We start from the raw sequence: 17,478 nt of genomic DNA, 5'->3' as shown, positions 1-17,478 counted from the left end.
GCTAGTTCCCTCATCTGATTGGTTAATTCCCTGATGACTTTCCCATGTTTGTGTATTTGGAGGCCACAGTCAGCCCAATTAAACTTTCCACAAACCTCTCCCTCATTTGCCAGAAGATAGTCTAGAGCCAGCCTGTTTGATAGATTGCAGCTCGAATCTTCAGCCAGGGAGTTTAGGGCCATTGCGGTCCTGTTGGTTATTAACTCCAACATGGCTTGAAGACAGATGACGCGGTTAAGCATATAAATAGGATTCTATAGCCCCAGGACCCATCTTTTGCCCAGGTTGCAGGTCCATAATACTGGATTATTCGTTTTGGGGGTCATGCATTATCCTTCCAATTCCCAATGTTTATTATTCCTGCACTTACACTTCTCTTCTGTCTGGAATTCACTCACATAGGGTATCCTAGTTGTCCTCCCCATGCTAGAAGGGCTAGGAAAGGCTGGTCTGATGGTTCCTATTGCGCATGACCCAGTCCACCTGGTGGATAACTGCCCATAGGCTGTCTCCCCACGTATCCAATAGAGCCCTGCGGGAGCTAGCCAAGGGCCAGGAGTGCTTACATCCTCCCAATATTTTGTCAGATTAAGCGCAGGAAAGGGGATGATAGGCTGTTACGTTCATTCTCTTTCCAGGTAGTTTTCCTGGTGTTCATGTTGTACATCTGCTATCCTAAACATGGGAGCTCACTGACTGGTATGGTGAATGATGAACCGCATTGTGCCATGCAATGTTTCCCCCCCCATAGCAGTGGCTGGACTCCACTGGCTGCCCTGAGGCTCAGGAAATTCAGGGAGAGTGATACTTAGGTTTGCGGGCACTTCTCATTCCTGGGCTTCCCACGGCCACTGATCTCCTATTCCTGTTCCACAGACATAGCATGAGGTGATATTGAGAGAGGCTATCTGCTTAGCCAGCTGTACAAATAGGTTCTGGGTGCGTCTGGGCAGGTCTGACTCTTGTCTGAAGTAAGTGGAGTAAGGGGTCCTGTTTAGAATCGGTTGGTAGGCCTGTGTTATCTGGTATAGCAGGATGGGACCCTGTGCCATTTGTCGGCATATTGGCCCTGACTCCCAGTTAGGGGATCCCCAGGACTGTGTACACCTGTCTATGAGGAGGACTGGGAGTGGTAAGCTCCTTAACCAGCGGAGTTAAAACTGTACTGAACCTGGGTGCAAGAGGGAAGTGTCCTGAATGTCCCTGAAACCTGTGCTGGTGGGTGGAGCTGACTGCCAAGCTCCCTACCACGGTCATGCAAATTTACAATCAGGTGTGTGAAGCCTAGCATCGTATATGTGTGTTGAAGGTTAGACAGACTGGGGCTTCCTTCAGGGGCAGTAGCAACAGTTTTTCCTTGGTAGACCAATGAGTATAGCATTACTTGATCCAGTGAGGTGGGGTTATAAGATACCAGGGGACCTTTCTTTAGGCTACATACAGAATACTGGGTTCTGTTAAGAATGCAGGTCTGAGAACTTCCCTAGTATAAATACTGGTTATAGAAAACTGTGGTAGTTTCCACCTTTTCCCCAACATTGGTGTTCTTGAGGCATGCCTGGCATGCGTCATTCCCCTTGGAAGGGCTTATGACTATGCCGAGCAGAAACAGAGGAGTGAGGAATACGAGGCTGGCTATGGGGAATGCCACCACATGAACGTACAATTTGCCTCAGGGAAGGAATGGAGACACACACTCTGGGCAGTGGCTAGGAAAACCAGGAGCATCCAGGAACACAATTAGAAAGAACAGGAGGCTAAAGGAAGTACACACAGCACAGGAGCACTTATGTGCTGGTTCACAGCTCCTCAACTTCGGCCATGCATAGATCAATCAGCTTCTGGGGGTGACTGAAGCAGGGCTTGAAGATCTCCTCAGGCTTCAGCTTTGGGTTGACTAGCTGCTTCTGGTGAGCTAGAGCAGGGCAATAACGATCACTCAGGCTTCAGCCATAGGCTGGTCAGTTGACTTTGGCTGGGTAGGAGAAGGGTACAGTGGTTTCTGAAGGGTGATGTACACTGGGTGTTCAGTATCAGGGGTGCACTCCCAGGGGTTGTCTGCAGTGGCCCTCTTGACCCGAGAGTGTTGGATCCAAGGATGATCTGGGCAGCTTTTACAGCTGTTGGCATAGCTAGAACAGCACGGTAAGGACCTTTCCATTGAGACTGGAGGGACCCTTTTTTTTTTTTCAGTCTTTTACCCATACCAAGTCCTCTGGCTCAAATTCATGTATGGGGGTGGGGTTAGGTAGATACTAAAAAACTCGGGAACTGCTTCTAACGCTTTTCCTTTTAGCTCACTTAAAGCTTCTCCTAGCTGAATCAAATGCTGGGTTAGACTTAAGTTTCCAATTTCCCTGCAAGATTCTGGTAAGGGGTGGTAGCCTCCCATACACTCCTTCAAAAGGGAAGAAGAAACCTTCTTTCTTTGTAGAGGCAGATCTAATTCTAAACAGAGCTACAGGATGTGCCTGTACCATGTCAGTTTTGTTTCCTGTCAGATTTTTTTTCTTTTTTTTTTCAATTGTCCCTTCAGAGTCCAGTTCATTCGTTCCACCTTACCACTGCTTTGTGTGGCCAGTAGGCAGCGTGGAGCGTCCACTTAATCTGTAAGGCCTTTGCCAGCTTTTGGAGGGCCTCGGCTACAAGGGCAGGGCCATTGCCTGAGCTGATGGTAAGTGGCATTCCATACCAAGGAATGATGTCCTTTAAGAGGGCCCGTGCCACCTCCTGAGTAGTTTCCTAGCGGATGGGGTACACTTCCACCTATCCTGAGAAAGTGCAGATGAATACCAGGAGGTAGTGATACCCTTGTGCCTGTGGCAATTCAGTGAAGTTGACCTGTAGGTGTTCAAATGGGCTTAAGCTGGCTAACTGGTTGTTTAGTCCTCCCATCCTGGTGCTAGGTTGTTTGGTGTTGTTTCTTTGGCAGGTAACACATCTTTTATGTGCTAGCTTTACCCAGGAGGGGACCCTTGGTGTATAAAGATGGGTGCCCAAACTGGCAGTGAGGGCCTTTTTCCCAAAGTTGGAGTTTTGCACAAGGTGGTCTGATACTTGGTGAAGCTTGCAATTGACAGCCAGAGGTGTTCCTTCTGTTCCCTAAGGCTGGAGGTTGAGTGAGGGACCAACACAGTTAACTTCTGCCTCATGGGCTAGGAGGGCAGTGGCGGCAACGACTTTTAGGCAGGAAGGCCGTCCTAGTACTATGTGGTTCAATTGTCTGGCGAGGTATGTTACAGGCCTTCTCCATGATCCGATCCAAGGGTTTGGGTTAAGATCCTGATGGCTGTCCCTTCCCACTTGTGGACGTACAGGGTGAAGGATTTCTCCAAGTCTGAGAGGCCTAGACTTGGGTCCTGTGTGAATGCCATCTTTGGATGCTGGAAAGTGTGCTCTTGCTCAGTTTCCCACTGGAACAGGCCTCTGTCGCTCCCCTTTGTGACTTCGTAGAGAGGTCTTGCTAAAAGTGCATAGTTTGGGGTCCAGACTTTGCAGAACCTGGTTACCCCCCAAAACTCTCTGAGTAGTTTTCTGGAAGTGGGTGTGGGGATGGCACTTAAGCTCTGGCCCTAGGCTTTGGGTCCCTTGCTGTAGAGGCCCAGATATTTGACATGCTGCTGGCAGATTTGGGACTTTTTCTGGGACACATGGTAGCCTGACTGGTTCAAGTGGCAAAGAAGGCGCTCCATCCCTTGCTTTCAGTCACTGAGGAGTTTGGCGGCAAACAGGAGATTAGCTACATAGTGTAGGACAGTGTAGTTGTAATCTTTAGCTGGAATAATTGCAAGTTCTTCACTAGTGCTTGCCCTAAAATAGTGGGGGCGGTCTTTTTTGTTTTTTTGTTTTTTTTTTTTTTTTGGTACCATGCTGGCAGCACTGACTATGTCTACCTTTCAGCCTAAAAACGGCTGAGCTCTCCAGGGGCTGGGCTACTACCGAGTGTTTGGCACCATAATCTACCATCAAGTCCAGTGCTTGCCGACCCAATTTTACCTCAACCATGGGTTCCTGGGGGCTAGAAAAATGGAACCCGGTCTGTCCTAGTTAGAAAGCTCATCACCGGCTAGGGCAATGGTGGCAGGATCAGGGTGAGGCCTGGAGCTGGCATCCTGCCTTCTCCTGTGTACCGGTGGGGCAGATTTGTTGGGGCACCTCTTCCAATGCTCTTCCCCCTTGCAGTAGGCAAACTGGTTCCATCTCAGGGGAGCTAGAGCTTACCGGCCTTTTTCTGGCTGGGGTCCTCTGTTTTGTTTGTCACGCCCGGTCAGGTCCTCAGCTGCCATCACTCTGGGACCTCCGGAGTGGCCGGACTCAGCAGGGCCTTGGGTGGCATTTCTGGGCTACTGGGGGAGTCTGGGCTCATCATGAGGAACTCAGCAGGGCCATGGGTGTTGGTGGCACAAAATAAGGTGGGGGGTCTTCTTCTTCTTCTGGTGTACTGGATAGAACTGGGACCTTGGGCTTGCATTTCGATTTCTTGCAGAACTTGTCTGCCACTTGGGCGAGAAACACCTGGCACCGCCCATCTGAGCAAGTCTCTTTCCACCCTGGCTTCTTCTTTGAGACTTCCAGCCAGGTAGCAATGTAGGAAAACTGATCTGGGTGTTCAGGTGCCCCTGCCACTACACTATAAACTGCCTTTACCTTTTCTAATTCAGAAGTTCCCTCAGATGGCCAATCCACCCCAAAGGTGGTCCATTCTAATTCACACAAATTCCTAAGTTGGCCGGGGGTCAGCTTGACTCCCCAGTCATCAGTAAAAAGCTTTCTTAAAGTTGGACATCATGCACCATAATGGTTTCTTGCTGATGTCCCCTCCCATATCGCAGGCGCCAACAGATAGGGAGAGAGTTAATAATCGTACAACAGAGGTTTCAGACAAACAGTCGCTTCATTCAGTCTGGCCATCCCCAATGTGGGTGCAGGAATTGCAGGGTCCGGTCTCAGTCGCAGCCCGGAACACCACCCCTATAGCCCAGGACTTCCTTTCACCACACAGTCACACACATTCAACCCAACACGTCCTTCCCAGAACCAGACCAGAAAACTTCCCTGGCCATCTGGATAGAGACTGGTACTCGGATAGTCTTGGGAGGTGATCAGGCTTCCCTTTCACTCAGGCTCCCCTACCCTTTTTATGAGTGGGCTGATAGCTAATGTATCCAGGCGCTTACCACTCAGACAGGCAGTACTCCCTGGTGCCTGGTTCCAGAAACTGTCCTGGATCCGTTGCCACTCTGGCAGTGATGAATGCCCTAGCCAGGGAGGTCAGGAATCCAAGAGATGGGGAAAAGCCCCATTGCTGGCACTAGATTCCATTGAGTCTGTGGTCTAGGTGACGTCGCCACTGCTGGCGAGAAAGGTGAGAATATCACCTGCCTCTTGATCCTGGATGAACCCCCAGAAATGTAGCAGGAAACCAGAAACAAGGCTGCAAGCCTCCAGGAATGTTACACAGAAACAGAACAAAGCCGGATTGAGGATCTAAAGTTTCAGGAAGTAGGTTTTATTAGTCTATGGCTATAGGGCTCAGCCAAATAGTCTCTGAAAGTCTGAACCTGATGAGGGGCTGATACAAGATATTTATTTATAGACAGAATGGGTGGTTGCAGTTTTCTAATATGGTAATTGGCTACACTTGAGGGAGGTGATTGGTTGCTTGCTGTTGGCCAGAACCAGGGAGGGTTGAGAAAGCTGAGCTTACAGAAGCGGATGAATGGTTATGGTGGGGAGGGGCCTGCTTGCTACCAGGAGCTTGCTTACTACAGGTGAGGTTGTAATATTTTGAATATGGGCTTCAAGAAATGCTTTGCCAGTCTCTGCATTGTAAAATTTAATTTCCACATCCAGTAGTTTGGGGACCTGAAATTTGAAAAATGTTCTAAATATGTTTTTTCTCCACTCTGGGTTGTATAACTCACCATACACACCAAGCTTCTCTAAAGACCTGAGAGTTTGGGCTCCAATGTCAGATAGCAAGACAGAGTGATATCTGCTGGTCCTTCTCTCCCAGGTTTCCTTGCTTCAGCTTCTGACTTCTCTGTCTGTGGCTTTTTCTCTAAACTTCTCTGGGTGTTTCTCTCTTTTAGCTTCTCTATGAAAGAATCCATTTTTTTTTCTTTTATGGGCCATGCATCAGGTGTCATATTTAAGAAATCTATCTAATGTAGGGTCATAAAAATTTTCTCCTACATTTCCATCTAGAAATTTTAGGTTTTTTAATAAGTCTATAATTCAGTCTGAATTACTTTTTTATGTAAGGTGAGATGTATAGGGAGGTGGTGAATGTTGAGGTTCACTTTTTCACATGTGTATGTCCAGTTGTTCCAGCAGCATGTGATGAAAAGACTGTCCTTTCTCCATTGAATTTCCTTTGCATATTTGTCAGTATGCAATCGAGTACATGTACATATTATTTTTGGAATTTCTATTCTATTCTATTGATCTTAGTGTTTAACCTTTTGCTAATAGCACACTGTCTGGATTACAGTAGCTTTATGATAATTTTTCAAATCAGGTACTTTGAGTTCTCAGCTTTTGTTTCTTTTCTTTCCTCCCCCCACTACTTTATTGAGCAATTCATGAATTGGGCAGCTTCCTATTCAGAGAGTAGAAGGGAGCTCCCTTGTTTCTTTTTAAAAATTGTTTTGGCTATTCTAGTTCCTTTGCCTTTCCATATAAATTTTAGAATCAGCTTCTTGATTTAAAAAAAGAAAAATCCTTCTGGAATTTTGGTTGATATTACATTGAATCTGTTGATCAATTTGGAGAGAATTGACAGCTTAATAATGAGAATTTCAATCTATAAACATGTTATATGTACACTTATTTAGGTTTCCTTTGATTTTTTGGTTATGTGTCGGTGGTTTCAAACAGATACTGCACAAATTTTGTCGCATTTGTTTTTAAGTATTTCATGTTTTTTTGGTGGTGTAAATGGCATTAAAAAAACTTTCTTGTTCATTTTGAGGAGGTAGAAATACAGTTCAGATTTGTATTTTGACCTTGATAAACCTGCTTATTAGTTCTAGTATTTTTTTTGATAGATTCTTTGAGGTTTTCTTTGTAGACAATCATGCCTTCTGCAAATAGAGATAAGTCTTATTTCTTCCTGTTCAACGTGGATGTTTTTATTTCTTTTTCTTTCCTTATTGGACTGTCCAGGACCTCCAGTAAAATATTGAATAGGAAAGCAAACATTCTTGCCTTGTTTCTCTTCTTGTAAAAAGCATTAAAATTTTCAACATTAAGTATGATATAAGCTATAGATTTTTTGAGGAAGTCTTTTTCAGATTAAGAAAGTTCCCTTCTGTTTCTAGTTTGCTGAGCGTTTTTATCATGAATTAGCATTTCATTTCATCAGATGTTTTTCTGCCTCAATTGATAAGATCATGTTTTTTTTTCTGTTTTAGTCTTTTAATATGGTGAGTTACATCGATTGATTCTCAAATATAGAGTGAGCTTTGCTTTTGAGAGTAAACCCTACTTAGTCATGATATATTATCCTTTTTATAATTAAAATGAATCAATTTGTTCACAATCAATTGAACACAATCAATATGTTTATGAGGGATATTGGTCTGTAGAGTTTTCTTTTTTTGTAATGTCCTTGTCTGGTTTTGTATCGGAGTAATGCTGGCCTTATAAAATTAATTGGGAAATACTCCCCCTGATCTGTTTACTGGAAGTGATTATATAGAATTGATATTGTTTCTTCTGTAAACATTTGGTGGGATTCATCAGGGAAGTCTTCTGCCTTTTGTTCCTTAGATAAGAAGTGTCAAGGCAGGGCTTTCTGCCTTTTTACTATGGTGTCATTTCCTCTGTAGCATGAGGGAAGCTTTTTCTTTTATCCTCCCTGCCCCTATCTTTCTCTTGAACACCCTGTGGAAATTTGTGGAGAAAAACCTCCAAGTGAGTGTGAACTCCCTGTGTGTAAGTGGCATAAAAAATAAACAATAGAGGCATTTTTCCCTTTAACCCTATTGTCTGAATTTATGTTTAAACTTGATATACATTTTTCCCCTGATATACATTTTAGAACACTAAGGTTATAGTTTTTTCCCTATATGCATGCTTTTTTCCCCTCATGGGCATGCACTGAGAATCAAACCTGGGTCTCTGGCATTGCAGGTGAGAACTCTGCCTGCTGAGCCACTGTGGCCTGCCATATAGACATGCTTTTTTAAGATAATGATTATAAATGCAACTAATTTGAGACAACAGGAAAATAAACACTTTCACCTGCTGGTTTTTACCTCATTATCTCCTTTGTTATTAAGATGATAAGGCTGTGGAAATTAATGTTGGGATATAAATAGTTGATACAATTTTAACATTTTCCATAATCTTGAGAAATTTCTCAGTATCATATAATCAGAACATCAATTAAAAATACAGATATACATGTTGTATAAAAACACATTTAAAAACAAGACTGGGAAAATTTTTAAATACTAGGTCATTATTACACTGAAGGTGAGGTGGTATTATGAAGAGGCTTTGATTCCTTTCCCTTTATCAGGATATTCTTCCACATTAGAGGAAAACATCAACTCTTAGATCCATGCCTGGTCTATAAGACAAAAACTCCAAGATAATCCAACCTGAAGGGCACCACCTGATTAACTACAATCCATGGATGGGAATCTATTCCTTAATTCCTGCTGCCCAGAGGCTACCATTAACAGAAAAAGGTGTCTAAAGGTGGATTCTGTCACTTGTCATTTGTTGACTCAGGGATAGTATAAGAGCAGTGAAGTACAAGAAAGATGTTAATGTGGTTGGATCTAGGGTAAGAAAACTTCAGATGTCTACTGATGTTTTAGCAAAGTCTATCCTGTCAAAAGCTGAAATTGTACTTAGAGCCAAAAGCATGTAGAGAAGACTCTGGAATGGATATGCTAGTCTTGTATTGCTGCAGAAGGTTCGAGAGATTAGATAACTGATCTCCTGCTAGAACGCATATCACAACAATATTACACACAGCACAGCCAGCCAAGGTGCTATGAGAAAAGAGACCATTCAACCTGAAAATCCAGTGCACTGGAAGTGCAACATCTCTGGTTGTCCAGGAAGGCTTCACGTCCATTGACATGTCTATGTTTTCTATGATCTTTATCAACTCTGAATAATCAGTGGCCTGGAATAGGCAGTTTTTTCCCACAAATACTTTGCCTACAGGTTGGATAAGGCCAATAGGTGCAGTGAAGATAGACTGTTGCTCTGGACTACTCTGCTCATGGTAATGATGTCTTCATCTTCCTCTCCTAGCTCATTAGTGTACAGTAATTCTGCTGGCTGAGTCTTATTTTTTTTTCTTTCGAGGTTTTTTAGTACATTCCTCCCCAGCTGGCTCCACATGGATACCATTTTCATTTTATAATAAAGATGGACTAGACATCTACTTTTGAGTAAAGGAAGTCTCCAATTCTATGGACTGTGGTTAGGGATGAAAAAATGGAAACAGGCAGTTTTTTTTTCCACATGTCCAAAATCACTTCTTTTACAACCTAACATTGGTTTCTTCACATACCAAGAAGTAGTCTCATCTTCTTTGGTCTACTTTGAACTGGAAATATGCATGGTGTATGGATTCTTTAGTTGGGGGTTAACTGTCCTCAGATGACCTATGGACAGCAGCCTGATCAAGATCTTCCAAAGAGGCACTAGCTAGCATGCTTTTTCCTCTGGGCTTCCTTTTCTTAGGACGATTAGGTGGAATATCATCTTGAACAGCCCTTTTACTTGGCACAGGTGGAAGGGCTCATGGAGAATGCACCTGCTTCCTTCCCATATTGTCTAAAGCTGCACTGGGGGGAATGTAGGTGCCATCCCCTCTGTATACTCTTATGCTAACCCACACTTGGCCTTTAGAAGTTCATTGAAAAAATTTAGCTAATACTGACGTTCTAGTTTGCTAGCTGCTGGCATGCAACACACCAGAGATGGACTGGCTTTTAATAAAAGGGGATTTATTTCATTAGTTCTTCAGAGGAAAGGCAGCTAACTTTCAACTGAGGTTCTTTCTTATGTGGGAAGGCACAGGACGATCTCTGCTGGCCTTCTCTCTAGGCCTCTGGGTTCCAACAACTTTCCCCAGGGTGATTCCTTTCTGCATCTCCAAAGCCCTGGGCTGAGCTGCAAGTGCTGAGATGAGGTATGCTGAGCTTCTTGGGCTGTACTACATTGTGCTCTCTCATTTAAGCACCAGCCAATTAAATCAAACACCATTCATTACAGCAGGCATGCCTCTTAGCTGTCGGAAGATGTAAATCAGCAACAGATGAGATTCACGTACCATTGGCTCATGTCCACAGCAACAGAGCTAGGTACCTTCACCTGACCAAGTTGACATTGAACCTAACTACCACAATTTATTATCCAGGTAGATGGCAATCCCATCTTCTTATTCTATTCTGCCTCTGGCAAGTACATGCTCACGTGCTGTCTCTCCTTTAGGGCACCTGTCTTCATTTGTATCTCAGTCTCCTTGTTTTCCCCATAACCTCAACTTTCTAATGGGTTTAAGAAAAGTTTGGATTTTGCAGATGACTGTTGCCAGGGTGGTAACAGTACTCTTTATAGCTTTTCAAATTCACAGTGGAAGCCGGTAGTAAAAAAATCAATGCATTTTTGGTGTTCAACTCTAGATGATTTGATGTTTCTCCACAAAGAGCTTAATAAATAGAAATGGCTATTTTCTGAGTTTGAATGATGAGTATCTTCACATACCAAGACTTGATGACAATGCAGAATTCCTCAACTGTGCTGCCAATTTTTGTGCATTTTATTATCTACCCTGAAGCTCTACTGTCACGACTCAGACACCACCTGGATCAGGCAGCCCTTTAAAGATTTCTTGCAAGGTCTGTGCCTCATTTTTTTCTAATGCAACTTTATTGAGATATAGTCACATACCATATAACCATCCAAAGTGTACAGTACATTCAGTGGTTCGCAGTACCATCACATGGTTGTGCATTCATCACCACAATCAATTTTGGAACATTTTCATTACTCTAAAAAATAAAAATAAAAGAACACTCAAAACAACTCACACCCTTCCCCCCTATTATTTATTTTTGTCTTTATTTTCTTACTGGATAAAAGTAGTGTCAGCATATGGAAGCTATATAATTATGCAATCATCTTCAAGAATAAAGGGTGCTGGATTACAGTTCAACAATTTCAGATATTTTCTTTTAGCTATTTTAATATGCTAAAAACTAAAAATGGATATATACTGCATTAGAATAACCGCCAGAATAACTTCTCAACTCAATTTGAAATTTCTCAGCCACGAAACTTTATTTTATTTCATTTCTCTTCCCCATTTTGGTCAAGAAGTTTTACTCAATCCCATGATGGCAAGTCCAGGCTCATCTCCGGAAGTCATGTCTCCCATCACCAGGGAGATTTACATCCCTAGGAGTCATGTCCCATGTAGAGGGGGGAGGCATTGACTTTACCTGCAGAGTTGGCATAGAGAGTAGTGTACCTCATTTTAACTGTTAAATTCCTTGGTCTCTGGCTAAAAAGTCTTATTCCTCCTGGACCAGTTATGTGACTGAATGTAAACCAGATAATTCTTGCAGATGTGGTCCCCTGACTTTTGATTCTGGGTGGTTTTCCAAACCTCAGATTGGGTAGGGATGTATCCACTGATAATATATACTATGGTAAATCCATCCTTATCCTTCATTTTGTTTATCTATCCCAAAGGAAGTCAACTAGGAGTTGTTTTCAAGCTTGTCTTCCCCCTCATAGAAGTGTCTCATGGTGTACTATCTAAATTGCTGAAAAGTTTTAAGATTTAATTTCCAGTAGCCTTGGGAGTATGATTCTTATTTGGGTCACAAATTCTTATTTACTATGGAAATCATCATTTCTCATTGTTACAGAGAAAGTCCCTAGAACATTGAGGATACTCATTAAGAAGGAATTTCCCAAGTATTTAAACAAAGAATCAATAGAAAGCAAACTTGGATTCAGAGAGTGTGCTAGGTCCCATGGACAATAAAAGAATGGTTCTTTCCTTCAGGGTACTGAAGTGATACCCACAAATACAGACAATGCCGGAGCATTTTTCTAGAAAATACAGCCTGTTCCTCACTACCTGTAGTTTTGTTCATGCCTCTTTTACAGTTGTATGTTATGTTCATATTCTTCCTTTTTCTTGAGGTAATCATACTCTGCTGCTTCCTTCCCTTTTGCTTTCAAATCACATTTAAAAATGTTTGACCCTGCTGATCTATGTAGCAATCAACTTCTTCCCTTTGCTGTGTCAGAGAAGTGGTCTACATTTCTGCTAGTTTCTTCATTTCTTATCATTCTTAACTTCTGCAATCTTACTACATCTTGACACTCAATTTACACATCCAGAAGCCTTTCCTTAATCTTCTCTGTGGCACTTAGCGACACTCACTATTCCCTCCCCCATATTGAAATTTCTCTTTTTTGTTCCAGGGTATTTTTGGCTGTAGTTCAGCTTGCTCAGTTGCTTCACCTCTCCCTCACTCTGCCTCTCCCATGAACTTCTGACAGATTCCTCCACTACATTCCCAAGATGAGCTGAGACAAAACTTTGAAATAAAAGAAACTTTATCTCATGTTGTCTTCCATTTGTGCATCTTGTTCCTTATTCTTTTTTTTTTTTTAACCCTCTTGCAAGCGGGCCCGCATTCCATGAGTAGTTTGCCTTTTCCTTTTCTCCCTAGTGAATCCCTCAAATTATTAGGGTCTTATTCTGTACTGTCAAGATTTTCAGTGAAGGAGGCAAAATGTATAGTGGGACAACCTAGGGAGAACTGGGTGTAAATTTTTTTTTATTAATTAAAAAAATTACAAGATAAAAAATAAAAAAAAAGAAAAAAAAAGAGAAGGGATAATTGGAGCTGAAGGGATACAGACTGTACAACGGGACTGGATATAAAAACTCAGAAATGGACAGCACAATACTACTCAATTGTAATGCAATTATGTTAAAACACTGAATGAAGCTGCATGTGAGGTATAGGTTTTTGTTTTTGTTTTTTTTGTTTGTTTGTTTTTCTTTCTATTATTGTTTTAATTCTTATTCTGTTGTCTTTTTATTTCTTTTTCTAAATCGATGCAAATGTACTAAGAAATGATGAATATGCAACTATGTGATGTTATTAAGAATTACTGATTGTACATGTAGATTGGAATGATTTCTAATTGTTTTGTTAATTCTTTTTTTAATCAATAAAAAAAAGAAAAAAAAATTACAAGAAACACAAACATTCCCAACACATACACTCAGCAATTCACAATATCATCACATAGTTGCATATTCATCATCATGATCATTTCCCAGAACATTAGCATCAATTCAGAAAAATAAATAAAAAGACAACAGGAAAATATAACAAACAGAAAAAAAATTTTTACATGCCATACCCCTTACTGATCCCTTTCATTGATCACTAGCATTTCAAACTAAATCTATTTTAACATTTGTTCCCCCTATTATTTATTTTTATTCCATATGTTCCTCCCATCTGTGTTGGCTGGAGACAAAGGCCACATCTGAGCAACAAAAGAGGTTCTCTTGGGGGTGATTCTTAGGCTTAATTTTAAGTAGGCTTGACCTATCCCCTGTGGGGTTAAGTTTCATATGAACAAACCCCAAGACTGGGGGCTCAGCCTATAGCTTTGGTTGTCCACACTGCTTGTGAGAATATCAAGAATTCAACTTGGGGAAGTTGAGTTTCCCCCCGTTTTCACCATTCCCCGAAGGGGACTTTGCAAATACTTTTCCACTCACTGATCAAATCACTCTGGGATTCATCAGGGCATCACCTGGACAAACCAACAAAATCTCATGTTCTATACAAAGTTCCATGTACTTAAGGTGTTCAACCAACTATCTACATAAGTTATATTAGGAGATGCACTAGTCAAAGTATAGATTAGTACCAAATAAACAGTTTTTGCTTTAGTCTCACACATTAGTTGAAATTTTAAAATATTAAGTACCACCTGTTTTCAGCACACTGCAGTAATGACATTCTTTTGTTCTTCCTCATGCAAAAACATTTTTAAAATTTGTACATTTAGTCACTATCATTATACACTCTAGGCATTCCTAGATTATACCATCTCAATCTCTATCGTCTATCTTTCTTTCTGATTTCATTTATGCCCCAGCCCTCTTCCCTCTATCATTCTCATATGCAGCTTCATTCAGTATTTTAGCATAATTGTATTACAGTTAGGTAATATTGTGCTGTCCGTTTCTGAGTTTTTATATTCAGTCCTGTTGCACAATCTGTCCCTTCAGTTCCATTACCCAATATCTTACCCTATTTCTATCTCCTGATGGTCTCTGCTACCAATCAAAACCCCAGCAACTTACTTTTCAGAAATAGAAAAACCAATAAGCACATTTATCTGGAAGGGTAGGGTGGTCCGAATAGCTAAAAGTAAACTTTAGCTATTTTTAAAATTTGTACATTTAGTCACTATCATTATACATTCTAGGCATTCCTAGATTACACCATCTCAATCTTTATCGTCTATCTTTCTTTGTGATTTCATTTATGTCCCAGCCCTCCTCCCTCTATCATTCTCATATGCAGCTTCATTCAGTGTTTTAACATAATTGTATTACAGTTAGGTAATTTTGTGCTGTCTATTTCTGAGTTTTTATATTCAGTCCTGTTGCACAATCTGTATCCCTTCAGCTCCAATTACCCAATATCTTACCCTATTTCTATCTCCTGATGGTCTCTGTTATCAAGGAAATATTCCAAGTTTATTCACTAATGTCAGTTCATATCAGTGAGACCATACAGTATTTGTCCTTTTGGTTTTGGCTCATCACACTCAGCATAATGTCCTTAAGGTCCATTCATGTTGTTACATACTTCATAACTTTATTCTGTCTTACAGCTGCATAATATTGCATCTTACGTAAATGTCACAGTTTGTTTAGCCAACTGTCTGTTGATGGACATTTTGGCTGTTTCCATCTCTTGGTAATTGTTAATAATGCTGCTATAAACATTGGTGTGTAAATGTCCATTTGTGTCCTTGGCCTCGTGTCCTTTGAGTAGAGACAGCATATAGATGGGTCCTGTTTTTTAATCCATTCTGCCAGACTATGTCTTTTGATTGGAGAGTTTAATCCATTAACATTCAGTGTTATTACTGCATAGGTAGTACTTTCTTCTACTATTTTGCCTTCTGGATTTTATATGTCATATCTAATTTTCCTTCTTTTTACCTTTACTCATAGTCTTCCTTTCTACACTCTTCTCCACACCTCTCTCTTCTGTCTTTGTATCTGTCTCTAGTGTTCCCTTTAGTTTTTCTTGCAGAGCTGGTCTCTTGGTTACAAATTCTCTCAGTGATTTTTTTGTCTGAAAATGTTTTAATTTCTCCCTTATTTTTGAAGGACGATTTTGCTGGATATAGAATTCTTGGTTGGCAGTTTTTCTCTTTTAATAATTTAAATATATCATCCCACTGTCTTCTCGCCCCCATGGTTTCTGCTGAGAGATCTGCGCATAGTCTTACTGGGCTTCCCTTGTATGTGATGGATTGCTTTTCTCTTGCTGCTTTCAAGATCCTCTCTTTCTCTTTGACCTCTAACATTCTGATTATTAAATGTCTTGGAGTATGTCTATTTGGATCTATTTTCTTTGGGGTATGCTGCACTTCTTGGATCTGTAATTTTAAGTCTTTCATAAGAGTTGGGAAATTTTCAGTGATAATTTCCTCCATTAGTTTTTCTCCTCCTTTTCCCTTTTCTTCTCCTTCTGAGACACCCACAACACATATATTTGTGCACTTCATATTGTCTTTCAATTCCCTGAGTTCCTGCTCATATTTTTCCATTTTTTTCCCTATAGTTTCTGTTTCTTGTCAGATTTCAGATGTTCCATCCTCCAGTTTACAAATCCTATGTTCTGTCTCTCGAAATCTACCATTGTAGGTTTCCATTGTTTTTTTCATTTTTCTACCGTGTCTTTCATTCCCATAAGTTCTGTGATTTGTTTTTTCAGACTTTCAGTTTCTTCTTTTTGTTCTTTCCTTGCCTTCTTTCTATCCTCCCTCAATTCACTGATTTGGTTTTTGATGAGGTTTTCCATGTCTGTTCATACATTCTGAATTAATTGTTTCAGCTCCTGTATGTCATTTGAATTGTTGGTTTGTTCCTTTGACTGGGCCATATCTTCAATTTTCCTAGTGTGATTTGTTATTTTTTGCTGGCATCTAGGCATTTATTTACCTTAATTAGTTTATTCTGGAGACTGCTTTCACTTCTTTTATCTAAGGTTTTCTTGCTGGATGAATTTGTTGTCTATCTGTTCCATGACATTCCGTTCAGCTTTATCTGGACCTTTAGCTTAAGTTTAGTTTAACAGAGGAGAATTTTTCAGTTCTTGTTTCTTTCCCTGCTTGTGTGGTGTCTTTCCCCTCCCCACACTTAGGAGGGTCTACTTAGATATTATAGACCCCAGCCAGTTTTTCCCAGACCAAACTGGCCTCCTATCAGGAGGAAAGAGTCACCTGTGTCAGTTTTCCCTGAGGGTGAGACCCAGCAGGTTGAAAGACTTTCCTGTGAAGTCTCTGGACTCTGTTTTTCTTATTCTGCCCAGTATGTGGAGCTTGTCTAACTGCAGGTCCCATCAGCTTAAGATGATGCAGTACCTTTAACTTTGGCAGGCTCTCCCTGCTGGGGGCATGGTGGAGACAGAGAAGAGATTGTAGGCTGGTTTTAATGGCTTCAAATTACCAAACCCTGGTGTCTGAATTCCTTGATGGAGGGATTCCACCTGGGTGGGGCTTCACCCCCCCCCCCCCGGGGAAGTCACAGTCTCCAGATAAGCCCCCAAAAGAGCTCACTTCTGCCTATGCCTGGGGCAGTTGCAGCCTGAAAAGTCCTGCTGCTGTATCCAGAGGCAGTCAAGCCTTTGTAGATACACAGCCACAAAAACCTCTGTTTCCTTCTTTTTTTCCCCCCTTTTTCTGTCAGTCCTGCCCCCTTGGTGCCGGGGCAAAAATGAGCAACCTCCACTTTGATCGGGTTCACCTAAGCTGGGGACCTATTTTTAGTAGTCAGAATTTGTTAATTAGTTCCACAATTGGCGTTTGATTGCGCCCAGTCCCTGCTGCCAGTAAAGTCCTTTCTTTTCCCCTCTGGGAAGCAGCCTGTGGGGGAGGGGCGCTGGCCGCCGCAGCTTTGGGAACTCACGATTCTGGGGGGTGCTCGCAGCTGGTCCAGCTGGTCCAGACTGGGATATGCTGTGTGTCTGGTCACTGACGTGGCTCCAGGAGCTGTTCTGTACTGTTTCTGGTTATTTAGCAGTTGTTCTGGAGGACGAACTAAAATGCGCACGTTGTTAAGCCGCCATCTTGACCCAGTGTCTGGATGTAAATTTTTACTCTGTCATTTCTTGCTTTTATGACTTATGCTACATGACTTTACCTCTCTGGGTTCAAATT

At 41.6% G+C, this 17,478-nt stretch overlaps 1 pseudogene; it reads right to left on the bottom strand.

Annotated features, from left to right (window-relative positions):
* Positions 1-8,492: 8,492 nt before the first annotated feature.
* LOC143682581 (transmembrane protein 237-like) lies at positions 8,493-9,799 on the bottom strand (annotated as a pseudogene).
* Between the last annotated feature and the right edge of the window lie 7,679 nt (positions 9,800-17,478).

The sequence above is a fragment of the Tamandua tetradactyla genome, chromosome 5, assembly GCF_023851605.1.
Source record: "Tamandua tetradactyla isolate mTamTet1 chromosome 5, mTamTet1.pri, whole genome shotgun sequence".
Taxonomy (NCBI): Eukaryota; Metazoa; Chordata; class Mammalia; order Pilosa; family Myrmecophagidae; genus Tamandua; species Tamandua tetradactyla.
This window is presented reverse-complemented; position numbering and strand designations above follow the sequence as displayed.